This window comes from Scyliorhinus torazame, chromosome 11, assembly GCF_047496885.1.
Source record: "Scyliorhinus torazame isolate Kashiwa2021f chromosome 11, sScyTor2.1, whole genome shotgun sequence".
Classification (NCBI taxonomy): Eukaryota; Metazoa; Chordata; class Chondrichthyes; order Carcharhiniformes; family Scyliorhinidae; genus Scyliorhinus; species Scyliorhinus torazame.
Genome location: NC_092717.1, coordinates 185,874,470 through 185,894,950, shown reverse-complemented (window position 1 = coordinate 185,894,950; position 20,481 = coordinate 185,874,470). Strand labels below are relative to the sequence as shown.

General features: G+C 52.1%; 1 protein-coding gene across 1 annotated transcript in view; it reads right to left on the bottom strand.

Moving 5' to 3' along the window:
- The window catches only part of ccdc12 (coiled-coil domain containing 12), a 109,738-nt gene that overhangs the window by 71,707 nt on the left and 17,550 nt on the right, over positions 1-20,481 (bottom strand). The gene's annotated exons all lie outside the window — the stretch shown is intronic.

Sequence of the window (20,481 nt, the reverse complement as noted above, 5' to 3'; positions counted from 1 at the left end):
GGAGCGCTGCTCCTTCCTCAGGTGAATGAAGAGGTCAAAGAACAAAGAACAAAGAAATGTACAGCACAGGAACAGGCCCTTCGGCCCTCCAAGCCCGTGCCGACCATACTGCCCGACTAAACTACAATCTTCTAAAAGAACCAGAAACACATTTATAGACAAATTCAAAGATGCCAAGCATTGTTTGGCATCTTTGAATTTGTCTATATATGTGTTTCTGGAACAGACCTCTTCATTCACCTGAGGAAGGAGCAGCGCTCCGAAAGCTAGTGACATCGAAACAAACCTGTTGGACTTTAACCTGGTGTTGTAAGACTTCGTACTGTACTCTAATTATCCTCATGATTCTTTTGTACACTAGCCTCCAGAGCTAGAATGATGCCCAAACCCTGACCAGTATTCATAATGCGTTCTTAGTTTTGGCACAACTTCCAACAACAACTTTCATTTACATAGCACATTAACATATTAAAATGTCCCATGGTTCTCACAGGAGTGTGATCAAACAAAGTTTTGCACTGAGCCACAAAGAAGAAATGGGCAGTCTTACTGATGGCATGGATGTGTGGTCAGAAATTGATCTCAGGGTCAAATTGGACACCAACATTGAGAACAGACTGGTTCAGCCTCAGTTTCCAGAGAGAGGGATGGAATCAGTGGCTGGGGAACAATGTTTGTGATGGATCTAAAGACAATGGCTTCAGTCTTTCTGATACTTAGTTGGAGGAACTTTCTGCTCGTCAATTAGAGGATGTCGAACAAGCAGTCTGACAACTGAGAGATAATGAAGGGATTAGATAGGCGGTGTCATCTGCACTGGCAGAGGTGCGATCCTTTAGAAAAGACAATAAACCAAAGCCATATGTTTGTTCCAAGAGATCACATGGCACAATTCAAATGGAGCTGCCCTGGCCAACGCTCTTCCTTTAACACGAGGTCTCCAAACCACTGAATTTCTGCTTATGCAATATGGTGGGCAAACCATTTCTCCATGATGCATATTGTCCAGTGGTCGAAGTTGTGCAAGGTGACAGAATCAAGGCTTGGGTCCATTTTAAGCAGATAAAATCATGGCAAGCATCCTGGCATGTCCACCTGATCGTGCACTGACGTATAAAACAAATATATAAACAAGGAAATGGACTGCAGTGAAATACAAACATACAGACACTCCCCAACTCCCACGCCCCTCCCATTTAGCTTGCGAGGCAAGAAGTAGCCTATCCAACGGCAGGTTCACAGTCTCACATGGATCTCTGAAAGGTCAATTCTACCTCAGAGTGAGGTAGATACTGTGGCACAGTGGTTAGCACTGCTGCCTCACAGCTCCAGGGACCCGGGTTCAATCCCGGCCTCGGGTCTGTGTAGAGTTTGCACTTTCTCGCCACATCTGCGTGGGCTTTCTCCGGGTGCTCCGATTGAGTCCTCCCACAGTCCAAAGATGTGCAGGCTCGGTGGAATGGCCAGGCTAGGCCCCTTAGTACCCAAAAGGTTAGATAGGGTTACAGGGATAGGATGGAGGCATGGGCTTAAGTACGGTGCTCTTTCCAAGGGCCGTGCAGACTCGATGGGCCGAACGGCCTCCTTCTGCACTGTAGGAATTTTATGATTCTAAAGGGAACCTGGTGCATAATGGTTTCAAAGGGAACAGCAAAAGTTGGCCTTTTTTAAGTTTAGATCCATCGTCATTATTCTGCTGCCTGTTAAACATCTATTCACTCAATGTTTTGACTTAGCGCTGAACCACACATTTCCTTTTCGTACCCTGTATAGCAGCAATTTCTCGCATGTCACTGTGACTTTGCAACACTGACAAATTTCTGATGGGAAATTCAAGTCGAAGCATATTTTGGGTTTTGTTTTAAACTAGAGAGTGGCTTGCATTCTTCAAAAAAGGGAATATTTATATTTTGCCTGACAACTGTTTGAAGCCACCTGATGGGTTTCATATGAATCACTTTTAAGTGCAGCGACTGTTCTCATGTAGATAAACAAAGCAACCAATGTACACTCAGCAACAAGTGTAATGAGATGAATAACCCATTAATATGGCACTGGTTGATGGGTGAATGTTGGCCAAGAATCCAGGAGAACTCGCAAATAGTCTCAGGATATCTTTAGCATCTACTTTATTTGGTGCTTCTGGATCACGTATGAAGGAAGCACCTCCATGATAAAGTTCTCCAGCAATACCCAACTGGTGTCAGCCTGAATCACATGCTCAATCCAGGCTCCAATCGACAAGCATCTAAACTGGAGACAGGCACACTACCAACTGAGATCATGTGAACCAAACACACTTGTATAATTAAAAACTCTATCAACAATGCAGTCTGCTGCTGCAATCAGAAATGTATATGAAGCTTTGACCTCATTCTTTCAAGAGATGTGGGTGGTGCTGGCCAAGCCAGCATTTGTTGCCCATCTCTAATTGACCTTGAACTATGTGGCCTGCTAGGCCAGTTCAGAAGGCAGGCCAGCGTCAACAACATTGCTGGGTGTCTGAAATCACATGCAGAGACTTCCAGTTGCAGCTATACGGAGCTAAGTCGCACGTTCGGCAGCTCCCGCTAAAAACGGACTTTTGGGCTCTTTTTAGGGCCCGTAACGGCGCTTGTTCGACGTTTCCTGGTGTGGGAAGGGGACAGCAACATTCCCCCGATAGTGTATGGAGTGGACCAGGAGTGGGGCGAGTTAAAAAGTGGCATTAAAGCAAAGAAAGGTGCGAGGGAGGAGGACCAAGATGGCGGCGGGCAGAGACCAGGCAGCGTGGAGGCAGTGGGCGCAAGAGCAGCAGGAGCTTCTCCAGCGCTGTTTTAAGGAACTGAAAGCAGAGCTGCTGGAGTCAATGAAGGCTTCAATCGATAAACTCCCAGACGGCCCAAGGGGCGGCGATCCGGGTGGTCCGGCAGAAGGTCTCGGAGAACGAGGACGAGATCCTGGGCCTGGCGGTGAAGGTGGAGGCGCACGACGTGCTCCACAAGAAATGGCAGGAGATCTTCGAGGAGATGGAGAACCGGTCGAGGCGGAAAAACCTGCGGATCCTGGGTCTCCCGGAGGGGCTGGAGGGATCGGACGTGGGGGCCTACGTGGTCACCATGCTGAATTTGCTGATGGGAGCGGGGGCCTTTCAAGGGCCCTTGGAGCTGGAGGGGGCCCACCAAGTACTGGCGAGGAGGCCCAGGCCCAGCGAGCGGGGGGCGCGGGCACGTGGCTGGCCTAGGAAGGGATATGGCTAGTCGGCGGGGGAGAGGGGCGAGTAGCCCCCGATCCGGCTGATAACCTGGAATGTTTGGGGACTGAATGGGCAGGTCAAGCGGGCCCGGGTGTTCGCGCACCTGAAGACGCTGAAGGCGGATGTGGCCATGCTTCAGGAGACGCACCCGAGGGTGGCGGATCAGGTAAGGTTGAGAAAGGGGTGGGTAGGGCAGGTGTTTCATTCGGGTTTGGATGCAAAAAAATCGGGGGGTGGCAATCTTGGTGGGGAAGAGTGTCGTTTGCGGCGTCGAGCATTGTGGCAGACTTACGTGATGGTAAGTGGCAGGCTGCAGGGGGAGCGGGTGGTGTTGGTCAATGTATATGCCCCGAATTGGGACGATGCGGGGTTCATGCGGCGTATGCGGCGTATGCTGGGCCGGTTTCCGGACCTGGAGACAGGGGGCCTGATAATGGGGGCGGGGGGGATTTTAACACGGTGCTGGATCCGACATTGGATCGCTCTCGGTCTTGGACGGGCAGGAGGCCGGCGACGGCCAAGGTGCTGAGGGGGTTCATGGACCAGATGGGAGGGGTGGATCCATGGAGGTTTGCAAGGCCGGGAGCCAGGGAATTTTCATTCTGCTTCCATGTTCACAAGGCCTACTCCCGGATTGACTTTTTTGTCATGAGCAGGGCGCTGATTCAGAGGGTGGAGGATACGGAGTACTTGGCGATAGCCATTTCTGATCATGCTCCCCACTGGGTGGACCTCGAGTTGGGGGAGGAGAGGGACCAGCGCCCGTTGTGGCGCCGAGAGGTGGGGTTGCTGGCGGACGAGGTGGTGAGCGAGCGGGTCCGCAAGTGTATAGAGAGGTACCTGGAGGCTAATGACAATGGGGAGGTGCAAGTAGGGGTGGTCTGGGAGGCCCTGCAGGCAGTGGTCAGAGGAGAGCTGATCTCCATTAGGGCATACAAGGAGAGGGGGGAGAGGAGAGCGAGGGAGAGGTTGGTGGGGAGATGGTGAGGGTGGATAGGAGGTACGCGGAGGCCCCGGAGGAGGGATTGCTTAGGGAGCGGCGTAGCCTCCAGGCGGAGTTCGATTTGTTGACCACCAGGAAGGCGGAGGCGCAGTGAAGGAAGGCGCAGGGGGCGGTATATGAATACGGAGAAAAGGGGAGCCGTATGCTGGCACACCAGCTTCGGAATCGAGAGGCAGCTAGGGAGAACGGGGAAGTTAGGGATGGAGGAGGGAACACGGTGCGAAGTGCGGCGGGTATCAATGGGGTCGTCAGGGACTTCTACGAGGAACTGTACCGGTCTGAGCCCCCACTGGAAGAGGGAGGGATGGGTCGCTTCCTGGATCGGCTGAGGTTTCCGAGGGTGGAGGAGGGGCAGGTGGCGGGGTTGGGGACGCCGGTTGGGTTGGAGGAGTTGGTCAAAGGGATAGGGAACATGCAGGCAGGGAAGGCACCGGGGCCGGATGGGTTCCCGGTTGAATTCTACAAGTATGCGGACCTGCTAGGCCCGCTGTTGGTAAGGACCTTTAACGAGGCAAGGGAAGGGGGGGGGCTCTGCCCCCAACAATGTCTAGAGCGCTTATTTCCCTGATCCTGAAGCGGGACAAGGATCCCCTACAATGTGGGTCATACAGGCCGATCTCACTCTTGAATGTAGACGCAAAGTTGCTGGCAAAGATTTTGGCCATGAGGATAGAGGACTGTGTGCCGTAGGTCATACACGAGGATCAGACGGGGTTCGTGAAAGGGAAGCAGTTGAACACCAATGTACGGAGGCTCTTGAATGTTATAATGATGCCGGCGATGGAAAGGAAGGCGGAGATAGTGGCGGCGACGGATGCGGAGAAGGCCTTTCATAGGGTGGAGTGGGGGTGACTGTGGGAAGTGTTGAAAAGGTTCGGGTTCTGGGAGGGGTTCGTCAGGTGGGTGAGGCTGCTGTATGAGGCCCCGGTGGCGAGTGTGGCCACGAACAGAAGGAGGTCAGAGTATTTCCGGCTACACCGGGGGACGGGGCAGGGGTGTCCCCTGTCCCCCCTGCTCTTTGCACTGGCGATTGAACCCCTGGCCATGGCGTTGAGGGAGTCGAGGAGCTGGAGGGGGCTGGTGCGGGGTGGGGAGGAGCATCGGGTGTCGCTTTATGCGGATGATTTGCTGCTATATGTGGCGGACCCGGTGGGGGGAGTGCCGGAGGTGATGAGGATCCTTAGGGAGTTTGGAGATTTCTCCGGGTACAAGCTTAATATGGGGAAGAGTGAGCTGTTCGTAGTGCACCCGGGGAATCAGGAGAGGGGGATAGGTGAGCTCCCGCTAAAAAGGGCTGAGAGGAGTTTCAGGTACCTAGGGGTCCAGGTGGCTAGGAGCTGGGGGGCCGTCCATAAGCTTAACTTCACGAGGCTGGTGGAGCAGATGGAGGAGGTAGAGTGCAGTCAGTTAAAATGACGGTGCTCCCGAGGTCTTTGTTCCTGTTCCAATGCCTCCCCATCCTGATACCTAGGGCCTTCTTCAGGCGGGTTAACAGGAACGTTATGGGGTTTGTATGGGTGCCGAAGACCCCGAGGGTGAGAAGGGTGTTCCTGGAGCGGTGCAGGGATGGGGGGGGGGGGTTGGCGTTGCCTAACCTCTGTGGGTATTATTGGGCCGCCAACGTGGCAATGGTGCGTAAGTGGGTGATGGAGGGGGATGAGGCGGCATGGAAGAGGCTGGAGATGGCGTCCTGTGTGGGCACGAGCCTGGAGGCGCTGGTGACGGCGCCGCTGCTGCTTCCTCCAACGAGGTATACCACGAGCCCGGTGGTGGCGGCTACCCTCAAAATCTGGGGGCAATGGAGACGTCACAGGGGGGAGGTGGGGCCTTGGTGCGGTCCCCGATTCGGGGGAACCACCGGTTTGTCCCGGGGAGGATGGACGGAGGGTTTGTGAGCTGGCCAGGGTAGGTTTTAGAAGGATGGGGGTCCTGTTTATGGACGGGAAGTTCGCGAGCCTGGGTGAGCTGGAGGAGAGGTTTGTGCTCCCCTCGGGGAACACCTTCAGATAAATGCAGGTAAGGGCGTTTGTTCGGCGGCAGGTGGTGGAGTTCCCACGGCTGCCGCCAAGCGGTCCAGGACAGGGTGCTGTCGGGGGGGTGGGTTGGAGAGGGAAGGATCTCGGCAACGTATCAGGTGATGCAGGAGGAGGGGAAGGCCTTGGTGGAGGAGCTAAAGGGTAAGTGGGAGGAGGAGTTGGGTGAGGAGATTGACGAGGGGATGTGGGCGGATGCCCTAGGGAGGGTGAACTCTTCCTCTTCTTACGCGAGGCTTAGCCGCATACAATTTAAGGTGCTGCGCAGGGCTCACATGACCGGGGCAAGGATAAGCCTGTTCTTTGGGTGCGAGGACAAGTGTGTTAGGTGCTCAGGGAGCCCAGCAAATCACACCCACATGTTCTGGGCCTGCCCAGCGCTGGAGTACTTTTGGAAGGGTACAGCGAGGACGGTGTCAAGGGTGGTAGGTTCCAGGGTCAAGCCGGGCTGGGGGCTCGCAATATTTGGGGTGGCAGAGGAGCCGGGAGTACAGGAGGCGAAAGAGGCCGGTATTCTGGCCTTTGCGTCCCTGGTAGCCCGGCGAAGGATACTTCTTCAGTGGAAGGATGCGAGGCCCCCAAGCCTGGAATCCTGGATCAGCGATATGGTGGGGTTTATTAAATTGGAGATGGTGAAATGCACCTTAAGGGGATCGGTACAAGGGTTCGTCAGGCGGTGGCAACCGTTTCTAGACTTCCTAGCAGAACGTTAGAAGATGGTCAGCAGTGGCAGCAACCCGGGGGGGGGGGTCGTTATTTCTTGGGTGGGCGTGTATTCTTGCCTTTGTGTTGATGAACGCTGTTAATTTATTATTTATGTATATGGGGGGGGGGGGTTCTTGTCTTTCTGTATTTTGTTGCTGATATATTGTGAAAATTTGAATAAAAATTATTATTTTTTTAAAATAAATCACATGTAGACCAGACCAGGCAAGGATGGCAGACTTCCTTCCCTAATGGACATAAGCGAACCAGATGAGTTTTTACAACAATCAGTGAAGCTGTCATGGTCGGCATTACTGAGACTAGCATTATATTCTAGATTTAATGAAATTCAAATTCCACAAGCTGCCATGGTGGAATTTGAGACCATGCCCCCAAAACATTAGCCTGGGCCTCTGAATTACTGATCCAGTGACATTAAAAGTACACCACCAACTTCCGGGTCTTGCTGCACCAGAAGTCCACTTTTTTTAAACAGGTATTGCAAGCTGCCAGTGGAAGTACCACCCTCTCATGCTTGTCCGTCAAGTGTGTGGTAGTCACCACGAACAGTATTATATGTATTACTGTAAGATACGTATAATAGAGGTACATGGGTAAATCCCTGCCTGCTGGCTCCGCCCAGTAGGCGGCGTATAAATGTGTGTGGTCATGGGTGCTGCAGCCATTCTGGTGGCAGCTACAGGAGGCACAACATCTTTGCCCAATAAAGCCTCGATTATTCCACTACTCTCGGCTTTGTGGTAATTGATAGTGCATCAATTTGAGCAAAGATTTTTAAAACGATGGATCTTCGCTTCAAGCCTGATCGCCTGCAGCTGAGCCCTCAAGCAGCCAATGCTACGTCCGCTTTTGACCACTGGCTAGCCTGCTTCGAAAGCTATCTCCGAACATCTGCTGAGGAACCCTTGGACTCGCAGAAGCTCCAAGTCCTTTATTCACGGGTGAGCCCTGACATTTTTCCTCTCATTCGGGATGCACCCATTTACTCCGAAGCGATGGAGCTCCTGAAGGGACATTCCGTTTGGCCAGTCAACCAACTATACGCGAGGCACCTCCTGTCCACGAGACAGCAACTCCCCGGTGAGTCTCTGGACGATTTCTGGCGTGCCCTGCACATCCTGGGGAGGAACTGTGACTGCCAGGCAGCTTCGGCTGTCCAGCACACCAAACTTTTAATCCGAGACGCCTTTGTTACGGGCATGAGGTCTGCCTACGTCCGCCAGCACCTACTGGAAGGGGGTACGCTTCATCTTGCGGGAACTAGGCAGCTCGCTAACTCGTTAGAAGTGGCCTCGCGTAACGTACAATCGTACCCAACCCCCCCCCACCCGACGGCGCAGCACCCCCGTGGGCCACACCAGCTGCCGACTCCAGCTCACCGCAAGACTGCGCCGCGTGGCAGCCAGCCAACCCTGGGGGGCCCCCCCAAGTGCTATTTTTGCGGACAGAACAAACACCCCCGGCAGCGCTGCCCGGCGCGGAGCGCGGCCTGCAACGGATATGGAAAGAAGGGACACTTTGTTTCTGTTTGCCGGGCCGGGTCGGTTGATGCTGTTTCCAGGCCCGGATTTCCTGCACCCCCCCGCGTGCGACCCAGGGGCGCCGCCATTTTCCTCCTCGCAGGCCACATGCGGCCCGTGGGCTCCACCATCATCTTCTCCGCAGGTCACGTGTGGCCCATGGGCGCTGCCATCTTTGATGCCGCCTGCCATGTGCGCCCCGTGGGCGCCGCCATCTTCGGTGCCATTTTGGACGCCGCCTCAGGACCCCTGCTCATCTGGCCGTTAATCGCCTGCCGCTACCTCCATCACTGCTGACCAGCCCGGGACCTCCCAGCATCTGCCGCAGCTCGCCTCAATCACCTTGGATCAGTCCCGGCCCCGGAACCTCGCGACCGCAACGACGATGGTGAAAATCGATGGGCACGAGACGACCTGCCTTTTTGACTCCGGGAGCACAGAGAGCTTCATCCACCCCACGAGGGTAAGGCGCTGCTCCCTCGCGGTACACCCTGTTACCCAAAAAATCTCCCTGGCCTCTGGATCTCGTTCCATGGAAATCCAGGGGTACTGCTTCGCGACCCTCACCGTCCAAGGCAGAGTTTAGGAACTTCCGGCTCTATGTCCTCCCCCACCTCTGCGCTGCCCTGTTACTCGGCCTGGACTTCCAGTGCCACCTCCAAAGCTTATCCTTAAAATTCGTCCGACCCCTACAGCCACCCCCCCCCCCCCCCCCCCCCCCACCCCTCCCTCCCTCACCGTATGTGGCCTCACGACCCTTAAGGTCGATCCACCTTCCTTGTTTGTGAACTAAACGCCAGATTACAAACCCGTCACCACCAGGAGCAGACGGTACAGTGCCCAGGACAGGACCTTCATCAGGTCGGAGGTCTGACGGCTTAGAATATAGAAAAAACATAGAAAAATACAGCACAGAACAGGCCCTTCGGCCCACGATGTTGTGCCGAACCTTTGTCCTACATTAATCATAGATTATCATAGAATTTACAGTGCAGAAGGAGCCTCAATGACTACCGACCAGTGGCCCTGACTTCAGTCGTAATGAAGTGCTTCGAGAGGATGATCATGAAGCGCATCACCTCCATACTCCCAGAACGCCTTGATCCATTGCAATTCGCATACCGCTGCAACCGGTCCACATCAGACATAATTTCCCTGGCCCTACACTCATCCCTAGAGCATCTCGAAAACAAGGACTCCGACATTAGACTCCTATTTATTGACTACAGCTCCGCCTTCAACACCATAATCCTAGCCAAGCTCATATCAAAGCTCCAAAACCTAGGACTTGGCTCCCCACTCTGCAACTGGATCCTCGATTTTCTGACCAACAGACCACAATCAGTAAGAATGAACAACAACACCTCCTCCACAATAGTCCTCAACACCGGCGCCCCGCAAGGCTGCGTACTTAGCCCCCGGCTCTACTCCCTGTACACACACGACTGCATGGCAAAACTTGGTTCCAACTCCATCTAGAAGTTTGCTGACGATACGACCATAGTGGGCCGGATCTCGAATAACGATGAGTCCGAATACAGGAAGGAGATAGAGAACCTAGTGGAGTGGTGTAGCGACAACAATCTCTCCCTCAATGCCAGCAAAACTAAAGAGCTGGTAATTGACTTCAGGAAGCAAAGTACTGTACACACCCTGTCAGCATCAATGGGGCCGAGAGGGAGATGGTTAGCAGTTTCAAATTCCTAGGGGTGCACCTCTCCAAAAATCTGTCCTGGTCCACCCAAGTCGACGCTACCACCAAGAAAGCACAACAGCGCCAATACTTCCTCAGGAAACTAAGGAAATTCGGCATGTCCACATTGACTCTTACCAACTTCTCCAGATGCACCATAGAAAGCATCCTATCGGGCTGCATCACAGCCTGGTATGGCAACTGCTCGGCCCAAAACCGCAAGAAACTTCAGAGAGTCGTGAACACCGCCCAGTCCATCACACAAACCTGCCTCCCATCCATTGACTCCATCTACACCTCCCGCTGCCTGGGGAAAGCGGGCAGTATAATCAAAGATCCCTCCCACCCGGCTTACTCACTCTTCCAACTTCTTCCATCGGGCAGGAGATACAGAAGTCTGAGAACACGCACGAACAGACTCAAAAACAGCTTCTTCCCCACTGTCACCAGACTCCTAAATGACCCTCTTATGGACTGACTTAATTAACAAGACACCCTGTATGCTTCATCCGATGCCAGTGCTTATGTAGTTACATTGTATATGTTGTGTTGCCCTATTATGTATTTTCTTTTATTCCCTTTTCTTCTCATGTACTTAATGATCTGTTGAGCTGCTCGCAGAAAAATACTTTTCACTGTACCTCGGTACACGTGACAATAAACAAATCCAATCCATCCAATCCAATCCATTTGGCCCATTGAGTCTGCACCGGCTCTTGGAAAGAACACCCTACCCAAGGTCAACACCTCCACCCAACACCAAGGGCAATTTTGGACACTAAGGGCAATTTACCATGGCCAATCCACCTAACCTGCACATCTTTGGACTGTGGGAGGAAACCGGAGCACCCAGAGGAAACCCACGCACACACGGGGAGGATGTGCAGACTCCGCACAGACAGTGACCCAAGCCGGAATCGAACCTGGGACCCTGGAGCTGTGAAGCAATTGTGCTATCCACAATGCTACCGTGCTGCCCTTAAGAACAAATTAATCTACACTATATCATTCTACCATAATCCATGTACCTATCCAATAGCTGCTTGAAGGTCCCTAATGTTTCCGACTCAACTACTTCCACAGGCAGTGCATTCCATGCCCCCACTACTCTCTGGGTAAAGAACCTACCTCTGACATCCCCCCTATATCTTCCACCATTCACCTTAAATTTATGTCCCCTTGTAATGGTTTGTTCCACCCGGGAAAAAGTCTCTGACTGTCTACTCTATATATTCCCCTGATCATCTTATAAACCTCTATCAAGTCGCCCCTCATCCTTCTCCGTTCTAATGAGAAAAAGCCTAGCACCCTCAACCTTTCCTCGTAAGACCTACTCTCCATTCCAGGCAACATCCTGGTAAATCTCCTTTGCACCTTTTCCAAAGCTTCCACATCCTTCCTAAAATGAGGCGACCAGAACTGTACACAGTACTCCAAATGTGGCCTTACCAAAGTTTTGTACAGCTGCATCATCACCTCACGGCTCTTAAATTCAATCCCTCTGTTAATGAACGTTAGCACACCATAGGCCTTCATCACAGCTCTATCCACTTGAGTGGCAACTTTCAAAGATGTATGAACATAGACCCCAAGATCTCTCTGCTCCTCCACATTGCCAAGAACTCGACCGTTAACCCTGTATTCCGCATTCATATGTGTTCTTCCAAAATGGACAACCTCACACTTTTCAGGGTTAAACTCCATCTGCCACTTCTTAGCCCAGCTCTGCATCCTATCTATGTCTCTTTGCAGCCTACAACAGCCCTCCTCACTATCCACAACTCCACCAATCTTCGTATCGTCTGCAAATGTACTAACCCACCCTTCAACTCCCTCATCCAAGTCATTAATGAAAATCACAAACAGCAGAGGACCCAGAACTGATCCCTGCGGTACGCCACTGGTAAATGGGATCCAGGCTGAATATTTGCCATCCACCACCACTCGCTGACTTCTATCGGTTAGCCAGTTCGTTATCCAACTGGCCAAATTTCCCACTATCCCATGCCTTTCTGCATAAGCCTACCATGGAGAACCTTATCAAATGCCTTACTAAAATCCATGTACACTACATCCACTGCTTTACCTTCATCCACATGCTTGGTCACCTCCTCAAAGAATTCAATAAGACTTGTAAGGCAAGACCTACCCCTCACAAATCCGTGCTGACTATTCCTAATCAAGCAGTGTCTTTCCAGATGCTCAGATATCCTATCATTCAGTACCCTTTCCATTACTTTGCCAACCACCGAAGTAAGACTAACTGGCCTGTAATTCCCAGGGTTATCCCTCGTCCCTTTTTTGAACAGGGGCACGACATTCGCCACTCTCCAATCCTCTGGTACCACCCCTGTTGACAGTGAGGACGAAAAGATCATTGCCAACGGTTCTGCAATTTCATCTCTTGCTTCCTATAGAATCCTTGGATATATCCCGCCAGGCCCGGGGGATTTGTCTATCCTCAAGTTTTTCAAAATGCTCAACACATCTTCCTTCCTAACAAGTATTTCCTTGAGCTTACCAGTCTGTTTCACACTGTCCTCTCCAACAATATGGCCCCTCTCATTTGTAAATACTGAAGAAAAGTACTCGTTCAAGACCTCTCCTATCTCTTCAGACTCAATACACAATCTCCCGCTACTGACCTTGATCGGACCTACCCTCGCTCTAGTCATTCTCATATTTCTCACATATGTGTAAAAGGCCTTGGGGTTTTCCTTGATCCTGCCCGCCAAAGATTGTTCATGCCCTCTCTTAGCTTTCATAATCCCTTTCTTCAGTTCCCTCCTGGCTATCTTGTATCCCTCCAGCGCCATGTCTGTACCTTGTTTCCTCAGCCTTACATAAGTCTCCTTTTTCCTCTTAACAAGACATTCAACCTCTCTTGTCAACCATGGTTCCCTCACTCGACCATCTCTTCCCTGCCTGACAGGGACATACATATCAAGGACACGTAGTACCTGTTCCTTGAACAAGTTCCACATTTCACTTGTGTCCTTCCCTAACAGCCTATGTTCCCAACTTATGCACTTCAATTCTTGTCTGACAGCATCGTATTTCCCCTTCCCCCAATTGTAAACCTTGCCCTGTTGCACGCACCTATCCCTCTCCATTACTAAAGTGAAAGTCACAGAATTGTGGTCACTATCTCCAAAATGCTCCCCCACTAACAAATCTATCACTTGCCCTGGTTCATTACCAAGTACCAAATCCAATATTGCCTCCCCTCTGATCGGACAATCTACATACTGTGTTAGAAAAGCTTCCTGGACACACTGCACAAACACCACCCCATCCAAACTATTTGATCTAAAGAGTTTCCACTCAATGTTTGGGAACTTGAAGTCACCCATGACTACTACCCTGTGACTTCTGCACCTTTCCAAAATCTTTTTCCCAATCTGTACCTCCACATCTCTGCTACTATTGGGGGGCCCATAGAAAGCTCCTAACAAGCTGACTGCTCCTTTCCTATTTCTGACTTCAACCCATACGACCTCAGTGGGCTGATACTCCTCGAACTGCCTTTCTGCAGCTGTTATACTATCTCTAATTAACAATGCCACCCCCCCCCCACCTCTTTTACCACCCTCCCTAATCTTATTGAAACAGCTATAACCAGGGACCTCCAACAACCATTTCTGCCCCTCTTCTATCCAAGTTTCCGTGATTGCCACCACATCGTAGACCCAAGTACCGATCGATGCCTTACGTTCACCCACCTTATTCCTGATGCTTCTTGCGTTGAAGTATACACACTTCAACCCATCTCCGTGCCTGCAAGTACTCTCCTTTGTCAGTGTTCCCTTCCCCACTGCCTCACTACACGCTTTGGCGTCCTGAATATCGGCTAGCTTAGTTGCTGGACTACAAATCCGGTTCCCATTCCCCTGCCAAATTAGTTTAAACCCTCCCGAAGAGTACTGGAAAACCTCCCTCCCAGGATATTTGTGCCCCTCTGGTTCAGATGCAACCCATCCTGCTTGTACAGGTCCCACCTTCCCCAGAATGCGCTCCAATTATCCAAATACCTGAAGCCCTCCCTCCTACACCATTCCTGCAGCCACGAGTTCAGCTGCCCGCTCTCCCTATTCCTAGCCTCGTTATCACGTGGCACCGGCGACAACTCTGTCTGTCCTGGCTTTTAACTTCCAGCCTAACTCCCAAAACTCGTTTATTACCTCCACACCCCTTTTCCTACCTACGTCGTTGGTACCAATGTGCACCACGACTTCTGGCTGCTCCCCCTCCCCCTTAAGGATCATGAAGATACGATCCGAGACATCCCTGGCCCTGGCACCCGGGAGGCAACATACCTTCCGGGAGTCTCGTTCACGACCACAGAATCTCCTATCTATTCCCCTAACCATTGAATCTCCTATTACTATTGCTTTTCTATTCTCCCCCCTTCCCTTCTGAGCCCCAGAGCCAGACTCAGTGCCAGAGACCTGGTCGCTAGGGCCTTCCCCCCCCCCCCCCCCCCCCCCAAAAGCATCCAAAACAGTATACTTGTTTTGAAGGGGAACGGCTGCCTGTTTGTTTTCTTTCCCATGACAGTAACCCAGCTACTCTTGTCCTGTACCTTGGGTGTTACCTCCCTGTAACTCTTCTCTCTATCATCCCCTCTGCCTCCCGGATGATCCGAAGTTCATCCAGCTTCAGCTCCAGTTCCCTAACACGGTCTTTGAGGAGCTGGAGTTGGGTGCACTTCCCGCAGGTATAGTCAGCGGGGACACCGGTGGTATTGGGCTGGTTTAGCACACTGGGCTAAATCGCTGGCTTTTAAAAGCAGACCAAGGCAGGCCAGCAGCACGGTTCAATTCCCGTACCAGCCTCCCTGAACAGGCGCCGGAATGTGGCGACTAGGGGCTTTTCACAGTAACTTCATTGAAGCCTACTCGTGACAATAAGCGATTTTCATTTTCATTTCCCTCACCATCCACATCCTACAGGAGCATGCAACTGGCCTAGCCTCCACCCCTCTTACCTTACAGAATATAGCTGCCCTGTGGACCAACTGGACCTCCGCCCTCCGACTCTGCTCCCAGTCAGCTGCACTCTCTGTAAACTCCTGGCTCCCTTCTCGCTCTTTGCGGAAATGTAGGAAACAAAATGAAAGGAGCGCCTTACTCCCTCTTCACCTAACTCCCTCAGTCACCAAACTCTCACTATAGCACTCAAATGCACCAAATTTGGCACTCAGTGCAAACTGCTTCTGCAGGAAGGGGTCATTGAGGCCAGCAACAGCCCCTTGAGAGCTCAAGTGGCAGTAGTAAAGACTGGGGAGAAGCACAGGATGGTCATTGACTACAGTCAGACCATCAATCGGTACACGCAGCTCGACGCGTACCCCCTCCCACGCATATCTGACATGGTCAATCAGATTCCGCAGTATCAGGCCTTTTCCACAGTGGACCTGAAGTTCTCCTACCACCAGCTCCCCATCCGCCCGGAGGACCGTTAATACGCTGCGTTCGAAGCAGATGGCTGCCTCTATCACTTTTTTAGGGTTCCCTTCGGCATCACTAATGGGGTCTTGGTCTTCCAACGTGAGATGGACCAAATGGTGACCGGTACGGACTGCGGGCCACCTTCCCATACCTAGATAACGTCACCATCTGCGGCCACGACCAGCAGGACCACGACGCTAACCTCCAAAAATTCCTCCAGACCACCAAACTCCTTAACCTCACGTACAATAAGGAGAAATGCATTTTCCGCACCAACCGCTTAGCCATCCTTGGTTATGTCATGGAAAATGGAGTTCTAGGGCCCGACCCTGACCGCATGCACCCCCTCATGGAACTCCACCACCCCCACTGCCCAAGGCCCTGAAACGATGCTTGGGGTTTTTCTCCCACTATGCCCAGTGGGTCCCTAATTATGCAGACAAGGCCCGCCCACTCATTCAGTCCACAGTTTTTCCCCTGACGGCTGAGGCCCGCCAGGCCTTCAACCGCATCAAGGCAGACATCGCCAAGGCCACGATGCACGCGGTCGACGAGGCCCTCCCCTTTCAGGTCGAGAGCGATGCATCGGACCTAGCTCTGGCCGCCACCCTCAACCAGGCGGGCAGGCCAGTGGCATTTTTTTCCCTGCACCCTCCATGCCTCTGAAATGCGGCACTCCTCTGTCGAAAAGGAGGCCCAAGCCATTGTGGAAGCTGTGCGACATTGGAGGCATTACCTGGCCGGCAGGAAATTCACTCTCCTCAGTGACCAACAGTCGGTTGCCTTCATGTTCAATAACACACAGCGGGGCAAGATCAAAAACGACAAGATCTTGAGGTTGAGGATTGAGCTCTCCCACCTATAATTACGAGGTTTTGTATCGCCCGGGGAAGCTCAACGAGCCCCCTGACGCCCTATCCTGCGGTACATGTGCTAGCGCACAAGTGGACCAACTCTGGGTTCTCCACTATGACCTCTGCCACCCGGGGGTCACCCGGTTCTTCCATTTCATCAAGGCCCACAACCTGCCTTACTCCATTGAGGAGGTCAGGACTGTCACCTGAGAGTGCCAGGTCTGCGCGGAGTGCAAGCCGCACTTCTACCAGCCAGATCGAGCGCACCTGGTGAAGGCCTCCCGCCCCTTTGAGCGCCTCAGCATGGACTTCAAAGGGCCCCTCCCCTCCACCGACCGCAACATGTACTTCCTGAATGTGGTCGATGAGGACTCCCGGTTCCCTTTCGCCATCCCATGCCCCGATATGACTTCTGCCACGGTCATTAAAGCCCTCCACAGCATTGTCACACTGCTCGGTTTCCCCACCTACGTCCACAGCGATCGGGGACCCTCTATTATGAGTGATGAGCTGCGTCAGCTTCTGCTCAGCGAGGGCATCGCCTCGAGCAGGATGACCAGGGGAAAACGGACAGGTGGAGAGAGAGAACGGGACGGTCTGGTAGGCAGTCGTGCTGGACCTGCGGTCTAAAAATCTCCCAGTCTCCCACTGGCAGGAGGTCCTCCCCGGCGTGCTCCACTCCATCCGATCGCTCCTCTGCACCGCGACTAACGAGACCCCTCATGAACGTCTCTTGGTCTTCCCCAGGAAGGCCACCACTGGGGTCTCGCTCCCAACATGGCTGACAGTTCCTGGACCCGTCCTCCTTCGCAAGCATGTGCGGACCCATAAGTCGGACCCTTTGGTCGAAAGGGAGCACCTCCTACACGCGAACCCGCAGTACGTCTACGTGGCACACCCCGACGGGCGCCAGGACAAAGTCTCTCTCCGGGACCTGGCACCCGCTGGATCCCCACCCACGACCCCTGACCTGACACCGCCTCCTCCCCCCTCCCCCCCGTTGCCTCATTCACCCCTGCGCCACTCCCCCTCCCCCCAGCGAACCTCACCGCAGCCCCCGCCCCAGGAGGATCCGTCCTCCCATTGGTTCCACTCAGGGATGACGATAACGAGGACAACATCCTCCCGGAGTCACAGGTGACCAAGTCGGCGCCCACATCACCACCAGGACTGAGGCGATCGCAGAGGAGGGTCAAGGTCCCCGACAGACTGAACTTGTAATTCTTTTTTCCACCACCCCCGTCGGACTCTTTTTTTAACAGGGGGTGAATGTGGTAGTCACCACTAGCAGTATTATATGTATTACGTATAATAGAGGTACATGGGTAAATCCCTGCCTGCTGGCTCCGCCCAGTAGGCAACATATAAATGTGTGTGGTCGCCGGTGCTGCAGCCATTCTGGTGGCAGCTACAGGAGGCACAACATCTTTGCTCAATAAAGCCTCGATTATTCCACTACTCTCGTCTTTGTGGTAATTGATGGTGCATCAAAGTGCACATAAAAACAGTTCAGTACATTCAGCAGCAAAGGTTTCACAGTGAAACTTCTCTGAACCAGGAATTATAATCAGTACTATACCTTGCACATGCACAAAAAGACACTAATCTACATTACCAACTGACATTCTATGGGGAAGAACAATGTGCAGGAGTATTTTAATAGGTGCATCTCCAGTCATACAATTTCAAAACTTACTTTGCTGGAGGGTTAAATTCTGACGACAAGTTGCATAGAATAGGCTTGGATTCCCTTGAACATGGAAGATTAACTGGTTATTTAATTGAGATGTTTCAACTTATTAAAGAATTTGACAGGTTAGACAGGAACTACTTTCTCTTGTGAGGGAAAAAGAACAAGGGAGCAAAGCCATAAGATTAGAATTAGGCTTCTCAGGGGTGACATCAGAAAGAACTTCTTCAAAAAATGAGTAGTGGAATTCTGAAACTTCTAACCCAAGAAATTGGCAAGGCGAAGTCAATTGAAAACGTCAAAACTGAAAGTAATTTTTGCAGTATTAACCAATCCAAAGCCAAGGCAAGTAAATGGGAGTTTAAAAAAAAGTTAAAATTGACTTGACTGCTGACCAGGAGGTGCTCATCAAGAACAGAGAAGCAGTCAGTGACTACTAGAAGGATTACTTTGAAGTCCTCCTTAACAGAGGTCTTCAACACAAGTGTCCTTGACTCCATCCCGCAGCATGCTCCCCGCCACCACCTCAGCACAACCCCAACCCAACCAAGGTAGAAATGGTCACCCGTTGGCTAAAGAACAACAAGGCATCAGGAGCAGATGGAATCCCTGCCAAAGCACTAAAACATGAAGGAAAAGCATTATTGGCTCGAATACATGACCTCATTTCCCTTATCAGGAAGGATGAGAATATGCCAGGTGATGTCAGAGACGCCAGAATCATGACCATCTTCAAGAAAGGTGACAAGTCTGCCTGCAGGAACTACAGGTGAATTTCCCTGTTGCCGGCCACAGGAAGGTCCTCGCAAGAGTGTTCCTTCATCACCTTCTCCCCGTCTCTGAAGAGCTTCCCCCCCCCCCCCCCCCCCCCCGACCGAGTCCCAATGTGGATTCCACCCACTAAAAGGCACAACGAACATGATTTTGCCGCATGACAACTATAAGAGAAATGCAGGGAATAGCAGCAACCCTTGTACCTGGCCTTATTGAAGACACAAAAACCTTCGATACTGCCAACCATGAGGGATTATGGAGACACTGCTCCATTTTGGCTGGCCCCAAAAGTTTGTCACCATCCTCCGCCTGCTCCACAATGGCATGCAAGCCGTGATCCTAACCAATGGATCCACCACAGGCCTAATTCACGTTTGGGCTGGGGTCAAAGAATGTTGTGACATCACACTGTGCTCTTCTCAGTCTTCCTTGCTGTAGTACTCCATCTTACCATCATTCAGCTCCCTGCTGGTGAGTAGCATTGTGGCGCAGTGGTTCACACTGCTGCCTCACGACACCAAGGACCCGTGATCAATCCCGGCCCCGGGTCACTGTCCATGTGAAGTTTGCACATTCTCCCCATGTCTGCGTGGGTCTCACCCCCACAACCTAATGATGTGGAGGAGAGATGGATTGGACACGCTAAATTGCCTTTCAATTGGAAAAATGAAATAAATGAACAAAATAAATAAGATCCCCGCTGGAGTGGAGCTGAACTTCAGAACAAATGGGAATTTGTTCAACCCTCACTGCCTGCAACTCAGATCCCTCACTGCATGCAAGTCAGATCCAAGGTCATCCCATCCTGTCATTGAACTACAGTATGCTGACAATGCTTGCATCAACGCACACAGCTACCAAAATCCACGATGAGGCCTTGGATAATGTTGACCACTTTCCATATCGTGAGAGCCTTCTGTCAACAAGGACAAGCGATTACGGTCCTGGACCAGGGCAGCACGGTAGCACAGTGGTCAGCTTCACAGCGCCAGGGTCCCAGGTTCGATTCCTGGCTTGGGTCACTGTCTGTGCGGAGTCTGCACTTTCTCCCCGTCTGTGCGTGGGTTTCCTCCGGGTGCTCCGGTTTCCTCCCACAAAGATGTGCAGGTTAGGTGGATTGGCCATGCTGAATTGCCCTTAGTGTTTGGGGGGGGGGTGTTACTGGGTTATGGGGATAGGGTGGAGGTGTGGGCTTGGGTAGGGTGCTCTTTCCAAATGCCGGTGCAGACGTGATGGGCCGAATGGCCTCCTTCTGCACTGTTAAAAAAAAAAAATTCGATGATAGACTTCCAGATATTAAAGATATCAAGTGATATAGGGATAGTGTGGTAAAATGGCATCGAGGTAAAATCCACAATCTAATTGAATCGCAGAACAGGCTTGAGAAGCCAAATTACCTACTCCTGTTCCTATGTACTGTAACAGCACAGACACCCACCTAGAAGGGAGAGAACGGGCTTCAAAAGAAAGAATACTGAGAGGGCAGCACGGTGGCACAGTGGT